General features: G+C 37.5%; 1 pseudogene; it reads right to left on the bottom strand.

The window, feature by feature from the left end:
* Nucleotides 1–13301: 13301 nt before the first annotated feature.
* On the bottom strand, nt 13302–14145 carry LOC132489426 (voltage-dependent anion-selective channel protein 3-like; annotated as a pseudogene).
* Between the last annotated feature and the right edge of the window lie 254 nt (nt 14146–14399).

A 14399-nucleotide genomic window follows, 5' to 3' on the forward strand; every position in this document is an offset into this window, starting at 1 on the left:
TAAAGAAAAATATAATTTTACCATATGACTCAGAAATCTCACTATTGGATATTACACAAGAAGGAAAAAAAACTTAGGTCTACACAAAGATCTATATGTGAAAATTAATAATACCTTTATTCATAATGTCTAAGAACTAGAAACAGTCCAATTGATTGATACATGTGATAGTTAATTTTATGTGTCAACTTGACTAGGCTGAAGGATGTCCAAATACCTGGTAAAACATTAATTCTGAGTATGTCTGTGAGAATGTTTCTGGAATAATTTGCATTTGAATTGGTAGACTAAGTAAAGAAGATCACCCTCCCCAGTGTGGATGGGCATCATCCCATCTGTTGAAGGCCTGAAAAGAACAAAAAGGCAGTGGAAGGGTGAATTTACTTTCTTTGTCTTAGCTGTGATATCCATCTCCTCTTGCCCTCAGACAGGACATCAGCACTCCTGGTCCTTGGGCCTTTCGACTCAGACCAGGATTTACACCATCAGCTCGCACTATTGGAGATATGTACACACACACATCTCCACCCTACTGATTCTGTTTCTTCTGTTTCTCTGGAGAACCTTGTCTAACACAATAAGTAAATTTTAGTATATCCATACAATAAAATATTACTTGTCTATACAAAGTTATGTGGCTCTGATACTTATAACAACATGAATTAAATCTCAAAAAGCATTAGGCTAATGAAAGAAGAAAAAAATAAGACTATATACACTATGATCCCGTTTACAAGACAAACTAGGAAAGACAAAACTATCAAGACCACAACTCAGATGAGTTCTTTCCTTGGAGGCAAGAGTTGAGGAGAGAAGACTGACTGAAAACTGGCAGGAAGGAACAATCTGAGTAAAGGATATATTCTATGCTTTGACTTTGGTGGTGGTTATATACATATAAACATTTGTCGAAAGTCATCAAACAATACACTTAAAAAGGGCAAATTTTATTATGTACAATTTTTACCTTAATAAAAAATTTTAAAATGCGTTTCTTAAAAAGTGACTGAAGTGACAACAGAGAGACACAAAGAATTTTTGTGAAAGGGAAGACACACCACATTCCATTGGGAGACAACATTTCATTCCCCTTTAGTTCTTTAGGTTGACAATTCTTGCCTGTAGGAAGTGATTACTACATGCTCTCTGATATACCGTAATTAGACTAAATGCTTTAAATCTCACCTGAAATTCCTGAGTCCATTGTAACACTGTTAAAAATAATACTGGGTAACATTTATTTCATGATTTATATGCGGCAGGTCCTGTTTAAAGTCTTTATAGGGCTGACTTTCCAAGATGGCAGAGGAGCAGGATGATGTAGAGTTAATCTCTCCCCACAAACACATCAAGAATACATCTACAAATGGAACAGTTCTCACAGAGCACCTGCTGAACACTATCAGAGGACCTGTGACACCAAAAAGGACAAGAAAGATCCCCATGTAACCAGGTGGGATGAAAGAAAGAAGGGAAAAGGAAGAGGAGAGGAAGCAGGATGGGACCTGTGAACCTGGCAGGGAGCTAAGGTGAGAAAAAATTCCCACACCTGGGGAAGCCCCCTCACTTGTGGGGAGATCAGCTGGGACAGAAGGGGAGCTTTGGGGGCTTGGAGGAGAGCCCAGCAACTGGTCTGTGAAAAGCAGGACAGAGTGAGACCTACACAGATGGTCTGTGCCACAGCACTGCATGCCCCAGACTGAGACAGTTGTCTATCAGTGTGCACAGGGACCAGGAGCTGGAATGTGGGGTTTGGAGAGCAGACCTGGGGAGGGACTGCTGTTGGATGTGAGGAGATGGCCCAAGGGGATGGGAGTGAGGGGTTCCGCAACCAGGACTTCTTGTGGAGGAAGCCTGGACTGCTACAGAAGCAAAGCTCCACTATTGAGTGACATGCAAAGAGTGGCTGCCCACTGCAGCCTCTCTCCTCACACATCAGCCCCTGCCTCCACAGGCACTAAGAAGGGCTCCTGCCAGAGTTGGCTCACACGCCCCTGCTGTCTCCTCCTCCATCACCCCCACCCCGCCATGCCTGGGTGACCCACTTACCCTGATCACTGCCTGATGGGCTTGCGTTTTCCAATCGATACCCTAGCACCCTCCTGCCTGGGTGGCCCGCTCACCCCCCATCACCACCTTGGCTTCGTCTTGCCTGATGGGCTTGTGTTCTCCAGCAACCTCTGGATCCAACTCTGGTGGGAGCAACACAGGCAGAGGTGAGGGTGAAACCACAGCTGAGCCCCAATGGCCATGTGACTAAGGAAGGAGAGGTGAAATCTCTCCTCACAGCTGCACAGACCACAGAATTATACCATCCTTGATGGCTTCCTAAATTCAGTGCCTGCGAAAAATCTGAAAGGACAACAAGTGCTCCTGCATCTGTGATGGGTCTGGCTTTAGCAGCTGTAGGCATTGTGGGCAGGTACACATGGGGGTTGGGCCAGGCAAGAGTCTAAGCTGCCTCCTTAGCTCCCACAGTGGTTCCAGGTGCATGATTACTGCAGTCCTGGGACATGACCTCAGCGGATCTGTGCTGGTGGCCCAGTGAAAACAATGCCTGGGAGTCACCAGGGCCAATTGCTGGCATATCCACAATTAAGGTGGGACTGAGAGCAGTGCCAACACCAGTGTATTTTGTAAGCCTACACAATGGGCAAAAGGGGACATAACAGAGCACATTCACAGGTGAACAGATCCAGAGGAGTAATACTCAGTGGCTTCTCTCCCGGTGGAAGTGCTCCAATCCTGCCTACCTCACACCATAGATAAGAAACACTGCTAAGAAACAGATCAGAGGACCTCTACTCAAACAACTAGTGAGCAGACCCTGTCCCTGACAGGGCAGTGACAGCCACAGAGCAAAGGGGCGGCCCCACTCAATATCCAGGGCATGTTCTGGTTGCCACACCACCAGTCAAACCCCCTATCAAGAGGATAGTGGCACAAGCCTCTGGACCGACCTCACACACCAGGGGGCACAAGCCAGAAGCAAGAGGAACTACAGTCCTGTAGCCTGTGGAAAGGAAACCACAAACACAGTAAGTTAGACAAAATGAGGTGACATAGAAATACGTTGCAGGTAAAGAAGCAAGATAAAAACCTACAGCAACAACTAAATGAAGAGGAGATATGCAATCTACTGGAAAAAAAAATTCAAAGCAATGATAGTAAAGATGATCCAAGATCTCGGAAAGAGAAAGGAGGCATGGATCGAGAAGACACAAGAAATGTTTAACAAAGGCCTAGAAAAACTGAAGAACAAACAAACAGAGATGAACAATACTGAAATGAAAAATACACTAGAAGGAATCAATAGCAGAATAACTGAAACAGAAGAATGAATAAGTGAGCTGGAAGACAGAATGGTGGAAATAACGGCCATGGAACAGAATAAAGAAAAAAGAATGAAAAGAAATGAGGAGGGTCTCAGAGACCTCAGGGACAACATTAAACACACCAATATTCGAATTATAGGGGTCCCAGAAGAAGAAGAAGAAGAGAAGGGCCTGAGAAAATATTTGAAGAGATTATAATTGAAAACTTCCCTAACATGGGAAAAGAAATAGTCACCAAAGTCCAGGAAGCACAGAGAGTCCCATACAGGATAACTCCAAGAAGGAACACACCAAGATACATATTAATCAAACTAACAAAAAATAAATAGAAAGAAAAAATATTAAAAGCAACAAGGGAAAAGCAACAAATAACATACAAGGGTATCCCCATAAGGTTATCAGCTGATTTTTCAGCAGAAACTCTGCAGGCCTGAAGGGAGTGGCATGATACATTTAAAGTGATGAAAAGTAAAAATCTACAAACAAGAATACTCTACCCGTCAAAGCTCTCATTCAGATTCGACAGAAAAACCCAAAGCTTTACAGAAAAGCAAAAGCTAAGAGAATTCAGCACCACCAGACAAGCTTACAGCAAAAGTAAAGGAACTTCTCTATGTGGGAAAGAGACCAGCAACTTAAAACAGCCTTATAAATATATAGACTACTATATCATCACCTCATGGGAAATGCAAACTGAAAAACTATAACAGGTACACACACAAAAAAGAAAAAGTAACACAAACACAACATTAAAGAGGGTCATCAAACCACAAGAGAAGAGAACAAAAGAGGAAGGGAAGAAAAAGACCTACAAAAACAAACCCAAAACAATTTAAAAAATGGCAATAGGAACACAAATATTGATAATTACCTTAAATGTAAATGTAGTAAATGCTCCAACCAAAATATAGAGACTGGCTGAAAGTATACAAAAACAAGACTCATACATATGCTGTCTACAAGAGACCCACTTCAGACCTAAGGAAACATACAGACTGAAAGTGCAGGTATGGAAAAAGATATTCCATGCAAATGGAAATCAAAAGAAAGCAGGACTAGCAATACTCATATTAGACAAAATAGACTTTAAACTAAAGACTGTTACAAGAGACAAGGAAGGACACTACATAATGATCAAACCAAGAGGAAGATATAACAATTGTAAACATATGCACCCAACATAGGAGCAACTCAATATATAAGGCAAATGCTAACAGCCTTAAAAGGGGAAATCGACAGTAACACAATAATAGTGGGGGACTTTAACACCCCACTTTCATCAATGGAGAGACCATCCAGACAGAAAATCAGTAAGGAAACACAGGCCTTACATGACACATTAGAGCAGATGGACTTAACTGATATTTATAGAACATTTGACAAAAGCAGCAGAATACACATTCTTCTTATATGCACATGGAATATTGTCCAGAATTGATCACATGATGGGCCACAAAGCAAGCCTCTGTAAATCTCAGAAACTTGAAGCCATATCAAGCATCTTTTCCAACCACAACACTATGAGATTAGAAATCAATTACAAGAAAAAAAAAACATAAACAATACAAACACATGGAGGCTAACCATATGTTACTAAATAACCAATGAATCACTGAAGAAATCAAAAAAATACCTAGAGACAAATGACAACAAAAACACGATGATCCAAAACCAATGGGATGCAGCAGAAGCAGTTTTAAGAGGGTAGTTTATAGCAGTACAATTTTACCTCAAGAAACAAGAAAAATCTCAAATAAACAACCTAACCTTACACCTAAAGCAACTAGAGAAAGAAGAACAAACAAAACCCAAAGTTAGTAGAAGGAAAGAAATCATAAAGCTCAGAGCAGGAATAAATGAAATAGAGACAAAGAAAACAATAGCATAAATCAATGACCCTAAAAGCTGGTTCTTTGAGAAGTTAAACAAAATTGATAAACCTTTAGCCAGACTCATCAAGAAAAAAAGGGAGAGGACTCAAATCAATAAAATTAGAAATGAAAAAGAAGTTACAGTGGACACCACAGAAATACAAAGGATCATAAAAGACTACAACCAGCAACTGTACACCAATAAAATGGACAAACTAGAAGAAATGGACAAATTCCTAGAAAGATACAACCTTCCAAGACGGAACCAGGGATAAATAGAAAATATGAACAGACAAATCACAAGTACTAAAATTGAAATTGTGATTAAAAAACTCCCAACGAACAAAAGTCCAGGACCAGATGGCTTCAAAGGTGAATTCTATCAAAGACTTAGAGGAGACTTAACACCCATCCTTCTGAAACTGTTCCAAAAAAATTGCAGAGGAAGGAAAACTCCCAAACTCATTGTGTGAGGCCACTATCACCTTAATACCAAAACCAGACAAAGGTACCACAAAAAAAGAAAATTATAGGCCAATATCACTGATGAACATAGACACAAAAATCCTCAACAAAATACTAGCAATCAGAATCCAACAATACATTAAAAGGATCATACACCATGATCAAGTGGTATTTATCCCAGGAATGCAAGGATTTTTCAATATCTGCAAATCAATTAGTGTGATACACCACATTAACAAATTAGAAGAATAAAAACCATATGATCATCTCAATAGATGCAGAGAAAGCTTTTGACATAATTCAACACTGATTTATGAAAAAAACTCTCCAGAAAGTGGGCATAGAGAAAATATACCTCAATATATAAAGGCTATGTATGACAAACCTACAGCTAACATCATACTGAACAGTGAAAAGCTGAAAGCATTTCCTCTAAGATCAGGAGCAAGGAGAAAGAGAAGAATATCCACTCTAACCACTTCTATTCAACATCGTTTTGGAAGTCCTAGCTACAACAATCAGAGAAGAAAGAGGAATAAAAGGAATCCAGATTGGAAAAGAAGAAGTAAAACTGTCACTGTTGGCAGTCAACATGATACTATATGTAGAAAATCCTAAAGATGCTACCAGAAAACTACTACAGCTCATCAATGAATTAGGTAAAGTTGCAGGTTACAATATTAATACACATAAATCTCTTGCATTTCTATACACTAACAACAAAAGATTAGAAAGAGAAATTAAAGAAACCATCCCATTTACTATCATGTAAAAAAGAATAAAATACCTAGGAATAAACCTACCTAAGGAGACAAAAGACCTGTATTCTGAAAAGTATAAAATGCTGATGAAAGAAATTGAAGATGACACAAAAGATCAAAAGATATACCATGCTCTTGGATTGAAAGAATCAATATTGCCAAAATGACTACACTACCCAAAGCAATCTACAGATTCAGTACAATCCCTATCAAATTACCAATGGCATTTTTCACAGAACTAGAACAAAAAAATCTTAAAATTTGTATGGAGATACAAAGGACCACGAATAGCCAAAGCAATATTGAGAAATAAAAATGGACCTGGGAGAATCAGGCTCCCTGACTTCAAACTATACTACAAAGCTATAGTCATAAAAACAGTTTGGTACTGGCACAAAAATAGAAATATAGGTGTTTGGAACAGGATAGAAAGCCCAGAAATTAACCCACACATCTATGGTCAATTAATCTACGAAAAAGGAGGCAAGACTATATAATGGAGGAAAGACAGTCTCTTCAATAAATGGTGCTGGGAAAACTGGACAGCTACATGTAAAAAAATGAAATTAGAACACTGTTTGACACCATACACAAAAATAAACTCAAAATGGATGAAAGACCTAAATGTAAGACCAGACACGATAAAACTCTTAGAGGAAAACATAGGCGGACATTCTCTGACATAAATTACAGCAATATCGTTTTTAATCCATCTCCCAGAATAATGGAAATAAAAACAAAAATAAACAAATTGGAACTAATTAAACTCAAAACCTGTTGCACAGCAAACTAAACCACAAACAAAATGAACAAACCCAGAGAATGGGAGAAAATATTTGCAAACGATGCAACCTAAAAGGGATTAGTCTCCAAAATTTACAAATAGTTCATGCAGCTTAATATCCAAAAAAATCCACCCAATCAAAAAATGGGCAGAAGACCTCAATAAACATTTCTCCAAAGAAGACATACACATGGCCAAGAGGCATGTGAAAAGATGTTCAACATCATTAGTTATTAGAGAAATGCAAATCAAAACTACAATGAGATATCACCAGACACCAGTCAGAATGGCTAACATCAAATAGCCCACAAAGAGTAAATGCTGGTGAGGATATGGAGAGAAGGGAACCCTCCTACACTGTTGGTGGGAATGTAAATTGGTACAGCCACTATGGAGAATAGTATGGAGGTTCCGCGAAAAACTAAAAAAATAGAGCTACCACATGATCCTGCAATCCCACTCCTGGGCATATATTTGGAGAAAAACATGGTCTGAAATAATACATGCCCCCCAATGTTCACTGCAGCACTGTTTAGAATAGCCAAGACATGGAAGCAACCTAAATATCCATCGACAGATGAATGGATAAAGAAGATGTGGCACATATATACAATGGAATATTACTCAGCCATTAGAAAGAATGAAATAATGCCATTTGCAGTAACATGGATGGACTTAGAGATTGTCATACTGAGTGAAATAAGTCACACGAAGACAAATGTCGTATGATATCACTTATGATGCATGCAGAATCTAAAGAAAGGTTACAAATGAGCTTATCTACAAAACAGAAATAGAGTTACAGATGTAGAAAACAAACTTATGGTTACCGGGGGTAAGAGGGGAAGGGATAAATTGGGAGATTGGTATTGACATATACACATTACTATATATAAAATAGATAACTAAGAAGGACCTACTGTGTAGCACAGGGAACTCTACTCAATACTCTGTAATGGCCTATATGGGAAAAGAATCTAAAAAAGAGTACATATATGTATATGTATCACTGATTCACTTTGCTGTACATCTGAAACTAACAAAACACTGTAAATCAACTATACTCCAATAAAAATTTAAGTAAATAAATAAAGTCCTTATAGGTATTATTTAATTTAATTGTAAAAATAACTCTATAAGGCAGATGCTATTATTCCTTCATGTAGATGAGATGAGCAAGGCCCTAAGATGTTAAGATAGACAGTGGAGAACAGGGAAGCCCAGGCACTCTGACTCTTTATCTTGTCCCAGTGCCTTTTGTCTCCCTCACCACAGATCTACTTTCTAGTCTTCCCCACCCTTCTGAGACCCGGAAAGCTGACTTGGAGTATGGACTCCAGTGAAGATTTCTCTTTCTCTTCAGTTTTTGATTAAGTTCAGCAAATAAAAGAAGGCAGAAGAGGGATATCTGCATATTTATTACTCTGGTTTCCTCCTTGTAAGGTGGCTGCTGGCACCAGGCCTTCCTCTATCAAAGGTTACAACTTCTGTTAGGTGCCATATCCTCTCTGAGTTCTGGTAACTATTCCCCTGACGTCATTACTCTGGAAATCCTAGGTATTACACTAGTCCTTTAAAGGACGAATGCACCTAGGGTGCTTCCACAAACTTCAGAGTGAGTGCCTTCTTAAAGTTTATGCCCTCAGTCCCTTGCCACATCCCTGGTACCCAACTATCTAGTGTACCATCTGTTTTCTGCTGGGACACTGACCAGTACATGTTCTAACTATGATCTACTGCTCTACATTGCCTCCTCAAATGCTCAGAAATAGTAAATGAAATGGTCCTGCAAGATGATGACCACAGGGTCAAGGCTAAGTGTCTCAATCTAGAAGCAACACGTTTTTTAAATAAAATAAATGGGAAAAAAATAAGTATATGAAAAGTTGATTTTCATGACAAAATTACTGGTCTATTCTTGAATGGTTTGAAAATTGTTTCTATAGTGTGCCCTGATGTATTTTTTGAACAAAGGTTACCATTGGATTCAAAGCAACATAGGAGTTATCACTGACAAATATTTATACCACTAAAATAAGCTTCCATGTCCATTGAAATTATCTTGGAGTTTGTAACATGCTAATCATCAAGCAAACTGCATACAAATTCTACCTCAGTAGCTCTGAGGTAGGATCCTGAAATCAACATTTTAATAGGCATTCCAGATGATTCCAATGCACATGATCCATGGATTACACCTAGAGAGGGAACTAGGCTGTTACTCTATTGAAGCTTCATAGAATTGGCATATTTTTTGCTGATTCCATGATATTTTTTATACTTTCTCAATTATCCATACCATCACCAGGTGCAACTAGGTTCACTTGATAGAAGCCATGGAAATGGCAACTGTGGTGGCCAGAAGATACGAATATTCTGAAGTGTAGTGGAAGATCTCACCAACCCACACATCCAATGGAGAATAAAACAAAACAGAACAACAAAAAACAATACACTACTACAATATGAGTGAATAAGAAAGACTCATGGGTAAAGATTCATAATAAAGATAAAGATTCATAATAAAGATTCTTTGTTAAGTGGTAGAATTTAGGGTGCCATGGCAGCTCAGTGGATGAAGCTATTTTTAGGTAGGCTGCCTTTATACTGTCACACAAATCATATTTCAAATTTGTCAAGTTCACTCTGAGTATAGCATCTTACTAGCACTAAAGTTAGACAAATCTTTAAAAGCACCTAATTTCTATCCTCAAGCTACAGTAATTTAAGATGATAGAGATGAAAATAAACGTTATGAAACATATGACACAAATTACTATTCTTCCTTTATATACTCTTTTCCAATCACATTCATTACAATGACATTTATCATCTACTTAATTTAAAATATGTCCTATACTTCAATGAAAGAATTAAAAATAAATAATAAATAAAATATTTCTTATCTTTGCAACTACATACTTTTTATAAATAATACACGAGAGAACTCTGAGTATAAATTCCTTTGTTTTGAATGATGGTTTGCATCTTTTGGTAACATATGCTTAAATAATACAGCTTTATCTGTCCTAGGAGAATCTTTCTTGTAGTCGTTTTCTATTTTGTGTGAGGAAATTTGCAAGCTGAATGCTACATTAACATACATTTAATGTGGCCATGAGATGACATGTAAAGCACTGACTGCCCCTTCCCTTCCAAATATTTAAATAGAAAAATCTATTCAAATTACAACTTGCAGGTTTTCTGGCAAATGACATCATGCAGCAATTTAAGGGTAGACTTGGTGAAGCAACGATACAGCTTTGTCATCTCACTTTTCTCTCAGTATAAGCAAACCAGTTTCTGCAGCTGAAAGTTTCAAGTGATTCTGAGTCCAATTTTTTTTCAGTAAAGAAAATAACAGTGGAATTATGATTTGAGGCTACAAAGCAAATAATGTCAATCTTGTAGAGCCCTGTTCTGTACCACCTGACTTTCAGAAACAACCATTTCATAAAAGCTCCATCTACTTTTGTTTTAATTTACAATTATTGACATTTTAATAAGGATTTTGCAGCAATATCAGGCATCACATGATGCCAGGGAGGAATTATAACTCTATTGCAGCCCACACTGACAGCCAACTCATAAAAATGAATGACATTTTATATCATAACATCTCATAGGCCATTCAGAATGTTAATTGCTTACTTCATCTTTCTTTAGCATAATGAGGCAGACAGTATAACAATATTCAACATGAAAGTGAAGATCAAGAAAATTTGAATTGAGGCAGGAAAGCAACATTTAACAGGATTCAGACAATATTCAGATTAAAAGTTTCAATTAAAACACTGTTAGCAAGATTTTTATCACAAAAGCAAAGCTTTGCCACCAAGACCAATCACTATTTTGAAGAATATTTATCTGTAGACACACTTAGTTCTTCAACCTCTATTTCTAAAATGTTCCAAAGTTTCTTACCCAGTTCAGCAATGCAAGATTCATTGGCTCAGATAGAACTATAAAAGGTCATTAAATTAAAATACTTGCAAAAGACACCTTATAGACACATAACCAAAATAATATTTATCTTTGTGAAAACCATTCTTCAATCAAATAGCCTTAAACTTCTACACATTTTAAAATTCTGTAGTTTACCTTTGGATTGAGATTAATCAAAAGACAGTTGAGGGTATGTGAATTTAAAAAAAAATGTATATATGATTTATAAATATAAATTTATATAAATACAAAATATATTACATAATAATGCATTATAATATTATATATATATTATGTATTTCCTACTTCCATATATATGGAATTAAAAAAACAAAAAACATGAAGAATGAATGAAACAAAGTGAGATACTCACAGTAACATATAAAACTTGAGAGCTTCTCTGGTGGCACAGTGGTTGAGAGTCTGCCTGCCGATGCAGGGGACATGGGTTCGTGCCCCGGTCCGGGAGGATCCCACGTGCCACGGAGCAGCTGGGCCTGTGAGCCATGGCCACTGAGCCTGCGCATCCAGAGCGTGTAAAAAAAAAAAGAAAAAAAAAACTTGAAACTGGTTACCCACCTTTGTAAAACTGTATAGCAATACCAAAATAGGGTATTTTTAGTTGTCTGTATCTTTGTACAGAATTGAGAAATTCATTTTTATCATCTTTCTATGAATTTGAAGTATCAATACAGAACATTTTTACTTAGTTGGGGTGCCCAAACTGCCAGAATGAAGCAGACAGAGAAAGCAGTCAAGGCTAGCCACAGATGGGGATAAATGGGTTTCGCATTCTGAAGCTGAATACAAATTGAGGAAGGTAAAAGTGTTAGGGACAGATTAGCTGTGTCTAATACACTTCTAATACCAATAATATAATAAGTAAATAGAATGATAATGTGTCATTTTTGAGTGTTGTCATATTTCTTGTGTGGCTTATTTATGATGTCAGAAGAAACCAAGATACTAGAAAATACAATAATGTTATTTCACATTTTAAAACTAAGACTTATTATCATCTAATTAAATGTTCCTCATTTTTCAAGGTGTTAGAATAGTATCAATTTCCTTTAATGAGTGCTATGTCATCATTCGTCATTTGAGATTTTCCAGAAACTTGTCTATTTAGTAACATTACTTAAATTTTTTTTCATTCTTCTTATTTGGATGGATTTTTTCTTTCCTGTTCAGATGACTGCAGCGTTTCTTGACCAATTTTTAAAAATTTTCTGACTTATGCTAACTGCACATTTGTTTTCATGTATGACCTAACTGTAAGAAATCTTCAGAAAACAGTTTGCATTTTCATTCAGTGATTCAATTACCATGAACTCTTAGGGGTAATTAAAATTTTTACGATGGTACTATTACATAGCTACTTTTAAATAGATTTAACACTTTGTTGAATTCTTCGAATTTAACACATTATGTTAATTTTTTCTTGGAAAATCTCCCTATACCCATCCATTGTATATAATATTTATTCCATTAATGCATTATAAAGTCTTTTATGTGTAACTTCTGACCACGAATAAAAGGAATAATTGCTTCCATTTTCTTTCCTTTTCATTATTGCCCTAGCTTCACATACTATGATACACATTGTATTTTGGATCCTAATCTTAGGAAATCAAAGTCCATCCTTCCTTTTTAGAGATGGTGACCTCTAAACTTTATCTTTTTATACAGTACTTTTGTTTTTTGTTTGTTTTTTTATGTTCTAAATGTGATGGGTTTATTTTACTCTGATGCAAAACCAAAGATTCCACTACCACACAGAGGCCAATATATTACAAGGTCATGAAAAAGTGGTGTGGGACATGCAGGACGTGGTGGACAACTGGAGGGTTGGGTCACCTCCTTTGTTACATGACACTGCACCGTCTCTGAGGAAAAGATTTAAAACAACACTGCAGAACTGAACTGAAACGTGGCACAAACATGACAACTTCTGGGCATGCCTTGAAGCACCTCCCTTAGGATGGGCTAAATATCTAGCCCTCAGTGTGGGGAGGATTACATTTCTTTGGAAGAATAAAAGTTCACACTTTTGAAATTTCAAAGAATTTTAAGCCAAAACATAGTGGGTTCATTTCTCTTCACCTCCAGGGACAAAGCTGATGCTTTACTCAAAACCACATTAAGCTTCTAGCTCAAATCCCAGCCCGACCTTGTGCCCTCCTGCATTAAAGTTCTTTCCATTGATTACTGCTGACAGAGTCGGTTTCACTCCTGGTCGGAAAGGGTCTGAGTATAACCCAGTCCAATCAGACTGGCATTATTTACTTTAGCAGACAGAGAAGTTCTACAACCCAGCTTGTACTTAGCAGCAATGCCAAAATGGCTGTTGATACTTCTGGCCATCCACACGAGGTTTATTGATGTTTTAATCTTCTCATTCACTTTCTGGTAGTTTGACCCTCCAAATTCAGTGCCATCGTTCACATGAGTGTGCAGCTGGAAGTCTGCAGCCTTGTAACCCAGGGCTAAATTATTCTGAGACAGTTTGGATTTGGCTGTGTCAAAACTCATCTGATGGCCAGAAAGCCAACCTTCAAAGGCCAACACAGCCTAGCCATAGATGGTTGGTTCAGAAAAATCTAAATCAAAGTTACTGCCAAGACTGAAACAATCCCATTTATAGGAGGCCTTCAATTTCCACTCTTCTTTCCTGTGTTCAGTATAAATATGGTATCAAAAGAGTCAGTTTCAACCCTTCAGCCAACTTACTCTCCAAAGAGATTTCTGTCCCAAGAGTACTGTCTTTGGGTGAAGGTCAGTCCATAGTTACAGATCTTGTATTTGGTCTCTAGGTTGCCTGATCCTTTCCCTGTATCAGTGTAAGCATGACCAGATGTAGAAAATTCCACTCCACTACATGACTTGGTTCTCAGATATATTTTGACCATGCCAAACCCATACTCTTTGTTGAAGACGTCCTTGGCAGCCTTTCCTAGGTCACAGTAAGTCAGTGTGTTATACATATCTCTGACCGGAGGTCCTGTCCACTCTGTCAGAAGGGCCTGTCCACTCCCTATACAGTAAGTTTTAAGTGATATCTACTGTTGTTAAAGAATATATCTTTGAAATCAATGCAATTTACTGTTCACTCTCACAAGGACAATGACAACATATATTTTCCAAAGTTTTAAAATGAGAGACATCAACCTCCTTTGTCGGCCCTAGCTGTCCTTGTTGATACCTGAATAAGTAACTTAATATTTTTGAACATTAACTT

Source organism: Mesoplodon densirostris, chromosome 4, assembly GCF_025265405.1.
Source record: "Mesoplodon densirostris isolate mMesDen1 chromosome 4, mMesDen1 primary haplotype, whole genome shotgun sequence".
Taxonomy (NCBI): Eukaryota; Metazoa; Chordata; class Mammalia; order Artiodactyla; family Ziphiidae; genus Mesoplodon; species Mesoplodon densirostris.